The sequence below is a fragment of the Carassius carassius genome, chromosome 13 (genome assembly GCF_963082965.1).
Source record: "Carassius carassius chromosome 13, fCarCar2.1, whole genome shotgun sequence".
NCBI classification, from domain to species: domain Eukaryota; kingdom Metazoa; phylum Chordata; class Actinopteri; order Cypriniformes; family Cyprinidae; genus Carassius; species Carassius carassius.
Genome location: NC_081767.1, coordinates 30570473 through 30586583, shown reverse-complemented (window position 1 = coordinate 30586583; position 16111 = coordinate 30570473). Strand labels below are relative to the sequence as shown.

Below are 16111 nucleotides of genomic sequence, written 5' to 3'. Positions count from 1 at the left end.
CCAGAGATCTGTTGAAGATCTGTGAAAAGATGGGGGCTAGCTGGACAGCACAGATTTTCAGACAGGCTGGTGTTACGCCATCTGGGCCTGGTTCTTTTCTTTTTTTGTTTTTCTTGAAGACCTGGCGCACATCATCTTCACAGATTTGAAGAGCAGGAGGTATGGAGAAGGGGATTGCAGGAGGTGTTAATGGTTGTGTAGGGAGATGGTCAGAGTGGGTGTTGGGGGTTTCAAATCTACAATAAAACTCATTCAGGTCGTTAGCAAGTCGTTGATTAGCCTCAGTGCAAGGGGATGGTGTCTTGTAGTTTGTGATGGCTCTCAGTTCTCTCCAAACTGAAATAGAGTCGTTGGAAGTAAACTGGTCTTCCAACTTTTTAGCGTAGGTCTTTTTAGCCGCTCTAATCTCTTTGTTCAGTGTGTTCCTGGCCTGATTGTACAAGACCCTGTCCCCATTTCTGTAGGCATCCTCTTTGGCCTGACGAAGGTGTTTGAGTTTTACTGTAAACCATGGCTTATCATTGTTGAATGTTAAATAAGTCCTGGTAGGAATGCATATATCCTCACAGAAACTAATATAGGATGTTACAGTCTCTGTGAGTTCGTCCAGATCAGTGGTAGCAGCTTCAAAAACGCTCCAGTCTGTGATGTCAAAACAAGATTGTAAGTCCTGCTCTGTTTCGCTGGTCCATCTCTTCACAGTCTTTACTACAGGTTTAGCAGATTTAAGTTTCTGCTTGTAGGTCGGTATAAGATGAACCAGACAGTGATCAGAACGTCCCAAAGCTGCTCGTGGAACAGAGTGATATGCATCCTTTATTGTGGTGTAACAGTGATCCAGTATATTGCTGTCTCTGGTGGGACAGGTAACATGCTGTCTGTATTTTGGCAGTTCACGGGAGAGATTGGCTTTATTAAAGTCCCCAAGAATGATTAAAACAGAGTCCGGGTGTTGCTGTTCTGTGTCTGTGATCTGATCAGCGAGTTTCTGTAAAGCTGAGCTCACATGCGCTTGAGGAGGAATGTAAACACTAACCAGAATGAACGAGTGAAACTCCCGCGGCGAATAGAACGGCTTGCAGTTGATAAACTGCGTTTCTAGATCAGGACAGCACATCTTCTTTAATACAGTTACATCTGTACACCACCGTTCATTGATGTAAAAGCATGTCCCGCCGCCGCGCGATTTCCCCGTTGATTCTGCTTCGCAGTCCGCTCTGAACAGCTGAAAGCCCGGCAGATGGAGCGCGCTGTCCGGTATGGCGTCATTCAGCCAGGTTTCCGTGAAACACAGAGCAGCAGAGTGAGAGAAATCCTTATTTGTCCGAGAGAGTAGAAGGAGTTCGTCCGTTTTGTTGGGTAGAGAGCGGAGATTTGCGAGATGGATGCTAGGCAACGGCGTTCGAAATCCGCGCTTCCTGAGTCTGACGAGCGCTCCCGCTCGCTTTCCCCGCCTGCGCGTCCTGAAGCGCTTTATCAGCGCCGCTGCTCCTCCGATAACAATGTTCAGTAAAACGTCTGTATAATAGAAATCCGTAAAAATATCATGCGGTGTGTTCTGCCGAATGTTCAGCAGTTCATCCCTGGTGACACTGATCGTGTTTGTTAAACAAAAAACAGGAAAAACGAACAAAAACAGTACAAACACTGGAGAGCCAAGCACTGAAGCACTGAAGCAGCCATGTGCGGCGCCATCTCGCCAAAAATGACTGTAATTTGAAATCAAATGATGTGCATCAGTGTTTGTGTGTGTGTGTGAGAGAGAGAGACAGCGAGAGAGAGAGAGAGAGAGAGAGAGAGAGAGAGAGAGAGAGAGAGAGAGAGACCCTGCTGGGAGAACTGAATGAATTTAAAGGTACTGTATTTAAACACTTACACACTATAAAATTACACAATAACAAGATGAACTACATTTAAAAACACAAAAAGAAAACAATATGCTAGGATGTTCTGGGTGCTTGCTAGGTTTTTTATGTGGTCTTCTGGGTTGTTACTTACTGGCCTGAGTCAAAAGAGCTCACCACTCTATGTGTAACCCTGCCTGTCCTAACCAACCTGCTCTGAACGGGATGTGAACCTGGGCTGCTGGCATGGGAGGCGGGCACACTAACAGGGATGCTAAAGACTGCAGCCTCTAATGTCAGTTGCAAGTGCACCTTTTGAGATTAGGGGAGTGTGATTTGCCTGTGTAGCTCTTACCAGCTGGTCTCCGTTACACGCAACCTCCAAAACCTCACTCCCATCCGGGTCATGGCACCAATGTAACTACTGTGTGTCTCTATGATATTCTGGTCTCTCGAAATATCTCAGGTCTCTTCTTCAGTGCAAGTAAATGGGATTTTTCCCCCATTTTATGCATTTTTATTATCATTCAAGTCTGTAGCCCCAACGATGCAGGATGTTAAACGCTACTTGTACATACTTAAAGTTAAAGATTTAAAATCACTAACTTAAACTATTATTAATAATAACAATGATGCTTACCTTAGTGAACAAAACAAATAATTCTGCAAATGACACAAGAAGTCACCATAAAAACTTTAAACTCAGTCAATAGGTGAAAACTTAAAAGACTGACTGCCATCTACATAAGAGGGGTCGTGAGAGTCTGCTAAAACAACATCAAACCAGAGAAAAAAAAGAAGAAAAAAAACTGAGGGAGTTTCTGCACCCAAACCCATAAATGAGACTAAAAATAGCAACATAACTATTTGGGTGATTCAGAAGGATGAGTCATCAACTGAGGCAGGGGCAGAGAGAGAGAGAGAGAGAGAGAGAGAGAGAGAGAGAGAGAGAGAGAGAGAGAGAGAGAGAGAGAGAGAGAGAGAGAGAGAGAGAGAGAGAGAGAGTCTGTGTGGGTCTGTAGGCGTTTACTGATTCCAGACATGTCCTCCAGATCCCGTTGCACACTGCAGCAGCGCTGATGGAAATTCCAATTGTATAAATGCAATATACACTAGCTGAACAGCATTCTAAATAGTGTGCGGGTATCAGGAAACATTTCAGAGCCATAAGTCTGGAATAATTCCTTTTAGAGCAGTACACAGACTGTCTGCTAAGATGAATGTGATTGGCAGTTCTTTAAATAAGACTATTTTCTTAGGTGACCTGCTGAGGTAAAAGTTAAATCAAGTCTACACTGAAAATAAGTATTCTACTCTTTTATGTTAAATTTTATTTCAGTTGAAATATTTAGGTTATTTAGATTATTAAAATGAATGCCTAGTTAAAGACTTCAAGTAAATGAAATAATTGTTTTAATTAAGTAAAAGATGAAATGCCATGATGAGTGTATGCATTCATTGTCATTTCATGTGGTGGAGTCTTTCCTGTTGAAACAGGAAGTTGGAGCCCATGGTGTAAAACTACAACTAAAACTTTTAAACATTTGTGTTACTTTAAATGAAGCTGAAATAAAATATAAATGTAAAAAAAAAATAAAGCTCAATAAAAAAGTAAAAACTGAAATAAGCTGATGCACTAAAACTGGACATAAAGAAACACTACAGTTAAACAGACACTCAAATATTTTTTTTTAACAAAAATTAAAATGAAAACTGAAAATATAAAATTAAATGCTAATTCAAAATATTAGTAAAAGCTAGTAATAAAAATATAGATACAGATAGATAACACTGTGGGTGGTGCATACTGAACAGCAGCGGTGTTATGTAACGAAGTAAAAATACTTTGTTACAGTACTTAAGTATTTTTTGGGAGTATCTGTACTATACTTGAGTTTTTAGATTTCAGCCAACTTTTACTCCACTACATTTCCTAAATAAAATGTATATTTCCCTTAAGTATATTCTTTACTTATTACAAAATAGTCAGAAGAACACAGACTGCATGGAAAGCAGGTTTGACGAATCAGGGGTCTGGCGTTTCCTAAAAACACATTTTCTCATGTGCAAACAAGTGCGGATGATTTCATTTCCCACTCAAGTCAAGTCAGGGGTCTGCAATACAGCATCGTCTGCAATAATAAGGTAAGTATTGTTGTAATGATGTGCAATCTGACGTTATCAAGTAGTCTATATCACCAAATCATATACAGAGTGCACACACATTGATTTATTAGTCTATTCAAACTCAAAATTCCAGGCTTTCTAAATTGTACACAACAAAAATGCTTCTTATATTTGGGCTATATAATTTTGCTTCTTTTCCATTTACTTGTACTTTTACTTTCAGTACATTTAAGATTTAAAAAAATACTTTTTGTACTTAAGTACATTAAATATCACATACTTTAAGACTTTTACTCAAGTTATATTGTAAACGGTGACTTCAACATCTACTATAGTAATTTTCTGGGAAGATATCTGTACTTTTACTTGAGTATGACTTTCAGGTACTTTATAAACCACTTCTGAACAGCCCCTCGCCTTTTAAAATAACCAATAGTGTTTAGTTTCCGTAACAGCTATGAATAATAATTTGTCGATTTCTAGTCTTAAGAAAAGGGAGGGACACTGCTGTTCAAGATAGAATTTCACTGGATGAAAATGAGGATTACTATTTAAAAGTACAGTTTAAAATGTAAAGTTTAAAAGTTCAGAAGCATACTGTATATATAATCTCAACACATGCACTAAAAACCACACAATATTCTACTGTACTGAAAGATTTAGGTAAAAATTAAAAAAATATATTCTGATAAATATATGCCTAATTACAAAAAACAAAACAAAAAAAAACACTTAATGCAAATAAATATGCAGCACTCTAATCTAAGTACTGAGGTCAACTACAGAGAATGAGGGATGAAAAGAAGCCAAGAAGAAAGACAGAGGATGTGAGAGCTCAAGAGAATGAGACTGATGTCAATCGAGTCACGACACAGCAGTGAGCTCAGAGAGAAATCTGAATGAACATTAGTTCAGGCTTCAGAATATGACATGCATGACTGAAATCGCTTCAGTAATCGATGTTAAATCACACACACACACACACACAAACACACACACACACACACACACACACACACACACACACACACACACACACACACACACACACACACACACACACGTTTGTTTTTGTGAAAAGTGGGGACATCCCATAGGCGTAATGGTTTTTATACTGTACAAACTGAATATTCTATGGCCCTACACCAACCCTACACCTAACCCTAACCCTCAGAGGAAACTTTGTGAATTTTTACTTTCTCAAAAAAACTCATTCTGTATGATTTATAAGTGTTTTGAAAAATGAGGCAATTTGTTATGTCCTCATAAGTCACCCTCTCCTTGTAATACCTGTGTCATAACCATGTTACAACAGAGTTGTGTCCTGATATGTCACAAAAACAAGAGCACACACACACACACACACACACACACACACACACACACACACACACAGTCAAAGCACATAAAGGGATTTGTTTGGGTAAGTTAATTGTACACAGCACTGTCTTCATCACTTCACTGAGGTGAAACATATTGCCTCCACTGTCAAAGAGCTTTCATCTGTTATTGCTGGATAAACACTAACACAAAAGACACACACACATGCTCATTTTAACACTTGCAGGTCTTGATAGAGATGGACAGATAACAGGTCTGTCATCACACATGGTTTAATTGACTGATAGCTTGTGACGAGTCTCTGACACACATCAACACACTCTTATAAACAGCATTATGCAATCCTATTACAGACCGCCTAGTGTTACCAGATTTAGAGCAGAGATACTAGAGATTGGAGTGTGCATATGTAGACACACACACACACACACACACACACACACACACACACACACACACACACACACACACACACACATTTCAGGGTACATCTGTCATACAGTGAAGCACTGCAGTTATGGACTAGTCTCCAGTTTCCTGACATGCAGGAGCTGTCCAGTAAAATCAGGGAGCTGTCCACCACAGTTAGTGCTGAAACACCACTGGAACTCCAACAGCACCGGAATACCTAGAGAAAGCTGCTTGTTAGCATGCCAAGGATAGCAGAATAGCTTGTAAGCAGGGCCTAAAACTAACAGTTTGCCACAAATGCCAATGGTTGATGACTTGAGAAAACTGACAAGCCATTAAACTGTATGTGCATTATTACCAAAAAACAAAACAAGCAAAACAAATTAGGGAAACACATCTAATTGCAATTTTTTATTTAATTTATTTTTGTTACTTATTATTTACTTAATTTGTATTTAATCAAATCATAAAAATTAAACAAATCAATGAAGAAAGTACAATTACAATAATATTTTTTATATTTTTTTCCCTAGGGCTTTGATTTTTTCACAGAGAAACTTCTCTTTTTGTCATTTCTTATAACAAACTTGGGAAGATATTTGATGCCTGTTGCATATGCACCTGATAAGTGAGTCAAACTCACAGCACTTGCAGATATGGAGTTCTCATGTCAATCTTTGGCAATATAACTATCAGAATCTGCACCAAATTGCATTATAGCTGAAGATCTTTGTCTTTGCGGGTTCGGGCTTAATTTATATCATTTTACACGGGCTTGGGCTTGCACTCCGGTCCGGTTTGCGAGGTAAATGAGTGGTCATGTGATATGTTTCGATTAGCGCTAGAAGATGAGAAAATGTATGCTGAGTAGGTGAAACGGAGGCTTGTCTCTGGCGATTAGGTTTTGGTCGCTCCAACAACTAAAGCAAAGTCTGAGGTGTGGAAAAGTTTTTCTGAGGCGTGGAAAAGTTTTGAACATGTTTATAATGAAAATAATGAGCCAGTGGGTTATATTGTTGGATGCACCATCAGTGAGCACAGGAACGCGCTGAAGCCATCTACAGTGGATTCAATAATTTTCCTCCACAAAAACATGTAGGGTTAGCCTAATCTTGGTGAGTAAAGGTTTTTCAAATTATAACTAAATATTAATTGAGTCCTAAATGCATAATGTAGACAGAGTCTATAGGCTAATGTTGGCATTAGCCATTTTTTCTTTTATAAAATTTCAGCTGCTAGTGGCGAAGCAAATCCGGCCTGCTGAGATGTTACAATGTTACAGAGGACTTATTTTATTTCTTTATTCCAACTTCCATATGGCCTATAGCCTACGCTAGTCATGAATAAATTGTTAAAACATGTATAAATGAACCATTCAGGCTCGGGTCCTCTCGGGTTTAACTTTTAAGGCCCGATTACAGCTCTAAATCTTTTGGGTCCAAATGGTGTAGTTACAACTTCTACCAGCAGGGTAGTAAGTAGTAATAACTAAATAAAGGTCCAAATAGAATGCTTGTTTTTCTAGCAGAGATTTTTGCATGTTAGTTTTAAAAATAAAAACCCCTCTTAAATTAGATTTTTTTTTTAAATGGATCTAAAATGACTCCATAGGGTGTGTGTAGATTTGCCCCGTGTACACTGATAATCACTAAATTCGCACATACTTCAAAGTTATGTGAACACAGATGCCCATAAAAGAGGATGTAGATGGCAAAACAAGCAGTGCTTCCTCCATTAGAAAGACATCCTAAATTGCAACTCTGTGTGTGTCTGTGTATACATGTGATCTGAAGCAAAAAAGGAGAGAAATTGTTAATTTTATTCTAATGGAAAAAATGAGACAAATTACAAATTAAGTGTGGTCTCAAGGGATCTTACTGGTTGTTACAATCTTTGCTCTCAGGAGAATCAATGCTGTTTTCTTATGAAACTACAGGAAATGAGAGGGGAGAAACAATCAGCGTTAAGGCTCTCACACACACACACATGAAGAAATACAATTATCAAAGCCTTTTGTACATTCACTATTGCTCAAACACAATGCTTGGGGTCGGTATGATTTTTTTGAAAGAATTATTGCATGCTCATGTATTGGATGCATGTATTTGAGCGAAAATACAGTAAAAACAGAAACAAATTTGAAATATTACTATAAAATAACTTTTTTTTATTTCGATTAATTTTATAGTGATACAATGCCAAATTTTCAGCATCATTACTCCAGTCTTCAGTGTCACATGATTCTAATATGCTGATTCACTCAACAAACATTTCTTGTTATTATCAATGTTTTTTTTTTGGGTTTTTTTTTTTGATTATCTCATTCTACAACAACAAGCTTATAAATTTATAAGCATATAACTTTCAGCGAACAATATTCTACAAATCTTTTTAAAAAAAGGATGATTAGACGTTATTAAATTCCCACATCTGAATTTCCACTTTTCTTTTCTGAAATTAGAAAAATTAAACAAAACATCGGGCCTGTAGTTATATATCTGTGGTTTTTAAATAGTAATCCTAAATACATGCTCCTTCAGAGCATCAAAACCAAACTAGTCGATCTGCCAATTTATACATGCCTGCAGCCTCCTAACAATCCCCATATCTGCTGATTGGCTTCATCACTCTGTCTCCTCTCCACCAGTAAGCTGGTGTGTGGTGGGTGTTCTGATGCAATATGGCTGCCGTCGCATCATCCAGGTGGATGCTGCACACTGGTGGTGGATGAGGAGATACCCCCTGACAATGTAAAGCGCTTTGAGTGCCTAGAAAAGCGCTATATAAATGTAAGGAATTATTATTACATGTATAAAATGATGAAAACGGAAGGATTCTGCTATATAACCAGTCTCTGTTGATGGGGAAACACCCTGGTGCTCTACAGGAGACACATCTACAGGGGCTTGCCAGTGGTTTCCTGGCATCATTAGATCTTTCATTTCTAGAAAGCTCTCAAAGGATGGAGGCAATACATCACTCAGAGCTCTCCTTTAACCTGTTTCTCTATGTGTGCGTGTTTGAATTATTGGACACTTGCCAAGTCTGAAAAGGTGTGTGGGAATTTTTCATCTCTCTTTCTCAAACTCTCACAATGCATTTAAATGGGATGTTTAGTACAGACACTGGCCTGCCTCCCTGATCTCAATACATGGCCCTAAAAATGACAAACACCTCCAAAAACAGCATTTATAAAAGAGAGAGAGAGAGAGAGAGAGAGAGAGAGAGAGAGAGAGAGAGAGAGAGCAAGATCGAACAGACAGAAGAGAGTACAAACACATGGAGAGAGGACTATTTGTGTGGATCATATGATTATGAGTTTTATCTACAGACATACTGTACTGTTGAAAACCATGCATGTGAGACAACAACTTTAGGCATGTAGAGTTTCTAGAGTTTGATTTTAAACCATTATTTCAGCATTTAGATTCAAAATGTTTGGAGCTATGTTACGTTCCACATGCGTTTCGCTGGCGTGGGAATGTTGATGTTTTTGCTCGCTGATGCACTACACGTGTGTTGTGCGGTCATTGAGTTTTCTTTCTGTTTTGGCCCACCTCTAGGTCGCTGTGACTGGCTGACTCATCTGTCGGTTATCATTAGGGCGGAGCACCAGAACCAATCAGAGGCAGTCCAGCTGGTTTAAGAGAGACAGCGGGTTCATTCACTTGTCTCTCCCTCTCTTGCGGCAGCAAGCTGTTATGCGGCCTGCTGAGGTTTTGTATACTGCTTGAGAGTTTTTGCCTGTTTAATCTAATCTACCCGGAGAAGTGTGCTATGTGCTTTAGTGATTATATTTATATTTAGTAATTTATTCGTATTACGTGTGTATCACTATATGAGAATATCACAAGAGTTTTCAGCTACAAAGCTATTTTGGGAAGGAACATCAGGTCAGTATATCGCGATATACATTCTGCCCGTAGCTGCTTTTGTGTATATACACACTAGGTAAGAGGTGAGCGCCAACCCTTGTATTTTTATTATTAGTCAGGTTATTTAGGCGCCGGATGCGCGAAGATTTCGGTTTGTTTTCTGCATTTTTCTTTGGTTAGGCTTAGGGACTAGTTAAGGATTGTTTTGTTATGTTTTGTTATTTTCTTTAGCGCCACTTAAGTTCTTTCCCATTTTTCTTTATTTATTTATTTATTTATCGCATTGTACATAGCCCACAGACATAATTGCATTGACTGGATTCAATAGCTACGGCTTGTTGTAAAATAAAACTCCAGTCAAATTTCTCTCTCAGAAGTTGTCTGTCATGTTTCCTTCCACCACATGGAATATTCCACCAGTAGTGTTTTAATATCCTTAATGTTATGTATATTTCCTAGACACTTTAATATCGTAACATTAAATGGGGGCTCGTCCAGGATCATAAAATATTGATAAATAAAAATATTAATATTTATATTTTTCCCGAGATATTGATTACTGCTGGTGTGAGTGGTGGAAGGACCGTGTTCAGATCTTTTTTTTTTTTTTCCTGTAGAGTATTAGTGTTCGCAAGGTAGTGATTAGCGGATGGGCTGTTTTGAATTTGGTTAATAATTTTGATAGGAATAAGCATGGCTGATTTTGATTGTGTGTACTGTTGTGTATCGCGGCTCATTACAAAATCGCTGTCTCGAAACAGCTGCGTAAGTTAGAGATTAGGTCCGCTTTATCTTTGGGGTTGGTGCAATTAGGTGTTCTAACGCTGTCTGCAGGTGTTGGTGAAGTTACTGCTGAAGCTGACGGTCGCTCTGGTGAGGAGGAGCGGAGCGAAACTGCTGAGGTGGAGGTCTCCGAAGCCAAGGCTGTTTTGCCGCCCTCCGATCCTTTTTCTCCAGGCTCGGATGGGTCTGAAAGCGGTGCGCGACTAAAAGTTCACTTAGCGCGAGTGCATGTAGAGGCAGGCGAACGTGCCGAAAGTCGTCGGCTGGAGGCAGATATGAAGTTCCGACTTGAAATTCGCAGACTTGAAATTGAAGCGGAAACACAGATTAAGTTGCGTGAACTTGAGATAGCAGCTAAAAGAACACCGGGCCCGGTTACACCACCCTTGCACTCGAAGTCTGCAGATGCTGGCTCGACAGGGAACACTTTTGAGGTTAGCAGACACATCTCTCTCGTACCACAATTCCGAGAAACAGAGGTTGACTCGTATTTCAATGTATTTGAGCGAATTGCGTCCACACTTCAGTGGCCTAAAGAGGTCTGGTCGTTGCTGTTACAGTGCAAACTAACTGGTAAAGCTCAAGATGTTTGTGCTACATTATCCTTAGAGGATAGCGTGAATTATGAAGCAGTGAAGGCTGCAATATTGCGCGCTTATGAGCTTGTACCCGAAGCCTATAGGCAGCGGTTTAGGAGTCATCGAAAGAATTCTACTCAGTCATTTGTTGAATTTGCGAGGGAGAAAAGCGTCTTGTTTGATAAATGGTGCACTTCGAGTAAGGTAGATGATTGTAAAGATATTCGAGAGTTAATTCTTTGAGAAGAATTCAAGAATTGTTTACCTGAGCGTGTTGTCGTTTATTTAAACGAACAGAAAGTGACATCGGTATCACAAGCTTCTGTCCTTGCAGACGAATTTACACTGACACATAAAAATGTTTTTATTCCTGCACGTTCTGAGAGAGCTACGCTATTTCAAGTGAGTTCGAATAATTCATCACGTCCAAAAACGGCTACTGTGAAATCGAAAGAGGACCGTGAATGTTTTTATTGTCACAAACCCGGTCATTTGATTGCAGAGTGTTTTGTGTTAAAACGAAAACAATCGAATTCTGTGCCTAAAAGCGCTGGCTTTGTAAAATTAGTTGATCCTGTTGAAACTGAGCGAAATGATAAACCTGATTCCAGTTACGCACCTTTTCTGCTGGAAGGATTAATTTCTGTTACAGGAAACTCGGAGGAGAAAAAAAAGAAAAAAAAAAAAAGAAACTGCTCCGTGACACTGGGGCAATGCAGTCATTTATTTGTGCTGATGTACTGCCGTTTTCTGATCAAACTTTTTGTGGCAGTCATGTCCTAGTGCAGGGCATAGAGATGGGCCTTGTTCAAGTCCCGTTGCACCAGATTCATCTAGAATCAGAACTGTGTACAGGTTTTGTGAAGGTAGACGTTCGTGAGAGTTTGCCTGTATGTGGAGTACAGTTCATTCTGGGCAATGATTTAGCCGGTGGGAAAGTCATGCCATTGCTGGAGGTATTTAATAATCCTGTTGTGTTGGACCAGCCTGATGAACTGGCAAAGTCTTTTCCCGAAACTTTTCCAGTCTGTGCAGTCACGCGAGCACAGTCTCGTAAGGCGGATGCTGAAGATTTAGCTACATCTTTTATTGCAACTGTTTTTATTAGTGACACGTTACCCGATGAGAATAAGACTGTTAAAAATGTGCCTGTTTTAAACACTCCGGATGTAAAGCCGCGTGTGACGCGCGAGAGAGTTATTGCTGCTCAGCATGAGGATGAGAGTTTACAAAATTGCATTGCCGCTGCTGTATCATTGGAGAAAGCACGGGAGAGGAAAACTGCTTATTTTATTGAGAATGGTTTACTGATGCGTAAGTGGTGCTCTGATGTTTCTGATGATGCTGAATGGACTAATGTGTATCAGATTGTCATTCCAACCTGTTACAGACAGCAAGTTCTATCTCTAGCTCACGATCACGATCTGTCAGGACATTTAGGAGTCAAGAAAACTTATTACAGAGTTTTAAGACATTTCTTTTGGCCTCGATTAAAAACTGATGTTACACATTTCTGTCATACCTGTCGCATCTGTCAAATCACTGGCAAACCAAACCAGGTAATTCCTAGTGCTCCACTCGTGCCTATTCCAGTGATAGGAGAACCGTTCGAACACGTTATCGTTGACTGTGTTGGGCCTTTGCCTACATCTAAGACCGGTAACCAGTTTCTGTTGACTATAATGTGCATTGCAACCAGATTTCCTGAGGCAATTCTTTTGAGAAAAATTACAGCACCTGTTGTAACTAGAGCACTTGTAAAATTCTTCTCTACATTTGGGTTACCAAAAGTTGTGCAATCAGACCAAGGCACTAATTTTCTTTCCAAGATTTTTACTCAAGTATTATCCAGTTTAAACATAACTCATCGAATTGCAAGTGCTTATCACGCTGAAAGCCAGGGAGCGCTCGAACGTTTTCATCAAACGTTTAAGTCAATGCTCAGAAAGTATTGTAGGGAGACAAATAAGGAATGGGATGAGGGTGTACCGTTGCTCCTATTTGCAATCAGAGAGGCAGTTCAAGAGAGTCTTGGATTTAGCCCTGCTGAGTTAGTCTTTGGACACACTGTCAGAGGACCCTTGAAGGTGCTTAAGGAGGACCTGTTTTTTTTTGAGTCTAGCCCATCATTAAATGTGTTGGACTATGTGAGCAAGTTCCGTGAACGATTACATAAGGCTTGTTCGGTGGCAAAAGAGTCACTCGAAGTTGCGCAGAGAAAAATGAAATGCCTTTTTGATCGTAAATCTGTACAGCGTTCCTTTAACAAGGGCGACAAAGTGTTGGTATTGCTGCCTATGGTAGGCTCCGCGTTATCAGCACGGTTTTCTGGACCATATGAGGTGGTCAGAAAAATTAGTAATACAGACTACGTAATCGGAACGCCCGATAGAAAACGAAAGACTCGTGTGTGTCACGTGAACATGTTAAAGACCTTTTATTGCAGGGGAGCTGTCCAGCCTGATGTTTCGCCGGCAGAAGAAACTGCTGTTCCTATGTCATCTCCTGCTCCTGTCTCGGTAGCATGCACTGCCGTTGAACTCGCTGATCCCGAGGATGGAGTAATTATACGTCACACTCACCAGCAATGTGTACGACTTAAGAACTCTGAGGTAATGTCTGACCTTACATCTTTTATATCGCATTTAACTGAACAACAAGGATGTGATATTGTGCAGCTAATAAAGGATTTTCCTGCTTTATTGAATGATGTACCTTCTCGCACCACAGTTTTAGAGCATGATATTAATGTGGGTGATGCTGTTCCGATCAAGCAACATGCGTACCGCATGAATTCAGTGAAGAGAGACCTTATGCGGAAAGAGGTTGAATATTTGTAAGAGCATGGATTGGCTCAAGCCAGTTGCAGTCCCTGGAGTTCTCCGTGTTTACTGGTACCGAAGAGCAACGGCACTGCTCGGTTTTGTACTGACTATCGTAAGGTTAACGCCTTAACTGTACCAGATTGCTTTCCATTGCCGCGTATGGAAGATTGCATTGACAACATCGGTTCGGCTCGTTATGTCAGTAAATTAGATTTATTAAAAGGGTACTGGCAGGTACCTCTTACGGCTCGTGCTTCTAACATCTCCGCCTTCGTGACACCCGACAGTTTCATGCAGTACTCTGTGATGGCTTTTGGAATGCGTAACGCACCGGCTACTTTTCAACGACTTGTAAATCTTGTGTTGTCTGGGGTGCCTAAGTGTAACGCACATCTTGATGATTTGGTAGTTTACTCGTCCGACTGGTCAGAGCACATCTCTTTATTGAGAACTGTTTTCGAGCGATTAGAGAAAGCTTCGTTGACCTTGAACTTAGCTAAATGTGAATTCGGTCAGGCTACAATCACGTATCTAGGGAAGGAAGTGGGTCAGGGGCAAGTGCGCCCAATCGAAGCGAAAGTCACTGCGATATCCGAATTCCCTGTTCCAACCACCCGTCGAGAACTTCGTCGTTTTCAAGGGATGGCCGGCTATTATCGCAGTTTCTGTTGAAACTTTTCGACGATTGCACAGCCGTTAACTTCACTCCTCAGTCCGTCTCGAACGTTTTTGTGGTCTGCTGAATGTCAGCATGCTTTTAATTCGGTCAAAGATCTTCTGTGTAACGCACCTGTTTTAGCCGCTCCAGACTTTGATTCTGCTTTTAAACTCGATGTGGATGCGAGTTATGTGGGTGCTGGAGCTGTGCTAGTTCAAGGAGATAAAGATGGTATTGACCATCCCGTCTGTTATTTCTCTCGCAAGTTCAACAAATACCAGTTAAACTACTCGACGATCGAGAAGGAGGCATTAGCGTTGCTGATGGCCCTTCAACATTTCGATGTGTATGTTGGATCAAGTATTAGCCCAGTTACAGTGTTTACCGATCACAATCCGTTGGTTTTCTTGTCTCGCATGTATAATCAGAATCAGCGTTTGATGCGCTGGTCTCTGATTATGCAGGGATACAACTTAATTATCAAACATAAGAAAGGCATAGAAAACGTGATCGCGGATGCACTGTTTAGAGTTGCCTGTTGCGGCGTCTGAGTACATTCGTTTGAACAACTATATGTTAGTTTTTTTTCTACATATAGTTGGTTCTTAAGGGGGAGGGTGTTACGTTCCACGCGCGTTTCGCTGGCGTGGGAATGTTGATGTTTTTGCTCGCTGATGCACTACACGTGTGTTGTGCGGTCATTGAGTTTTCTTTCTGTTTTGGCCCACCTCTAGGTCGCTGTGACTGGCTGACTCATCTGTCGGTTATCATTAGGGCGGAGCACCAGAACCAATCAGAGGCAGTCCAGCTGGTTTAAGAGAGACAGCGGGTTCATTCACTTGTCTCTCCCTCTCTTGCGGCAGCAAGCTGTTATGCGGCGTGCTGAGGTTTTGTATACTCCTTGAGAGTTTTTGCCTGTTTAATCTAATCTACCCGGAGAAGTGTGCTATGTGCTTTAGTGATTATATTTATATTTAGTAATTTATTCGTATTACGTGTGTATCACTATATGAGAATATCACAAGAGTTTTCAGCTACAAAGCTATTTTGGGAAGGAACATCAGGTCAGTATATCGCGATATACATTCTGCCCGTAGCTGCTTTTGTGTATATACACACTAGGTAAGAGGTGAGCGCCAACCCTTGTATTTTTATTATTAGGTTATTTAGGCGCCGGATGCGCGAAGATTTCGGTTTGTTTTCTGCATTTTTCTTTGGTTAGGCTTAGGGACTAGTTAAGGATTGTTTTGTTATGTTTTGTTATTTTCTTTAGCGCCACTTAAGTTCTTTCCCATTTTTCTTTCTTTATTTATTTATTTATCGCATTGTACATAGCCCACAGACATAATTGCATTGACTGGATTCAATATCTACGGCTTGTTGTAAAATAAAACTCCAGTCAAATTTCTCTCTCAGAAGTTGTCTGTCATGTTTCCTTCCACCACATTCCACACACCAGTAGTGTTTTAATATCCTTAATGTTATGTATATTTCCTAGACACTTTAATATCGTAACAAGCTACTACAAAAAATGCCATAAGCCATAATTTATATATTTACATATTTAATGCCATAAAATATAGTATAATGTAATAATATAATATAAATATAACATTTAACACAATAAAAGTATAATATAATGTAACAATATAATATAAATGACCCATTT

General features: G+C 40.0%; 1 protein-coding gene across 2 annotated transcripts in view; it reads right to left on the bottom strand.

The window, feature by feature from the left end:
• LOC132156321 (SH3 and multiple ankyrin repeat domains protein 3-like) overlaps nt 1-16111 on the bottom strand; it is a 209734-nt gene that overhangs the window by 47219 nt on the left and 146404 nt on the right. The gene's annotated exons all lie outside the window — the stretch shown is intronic.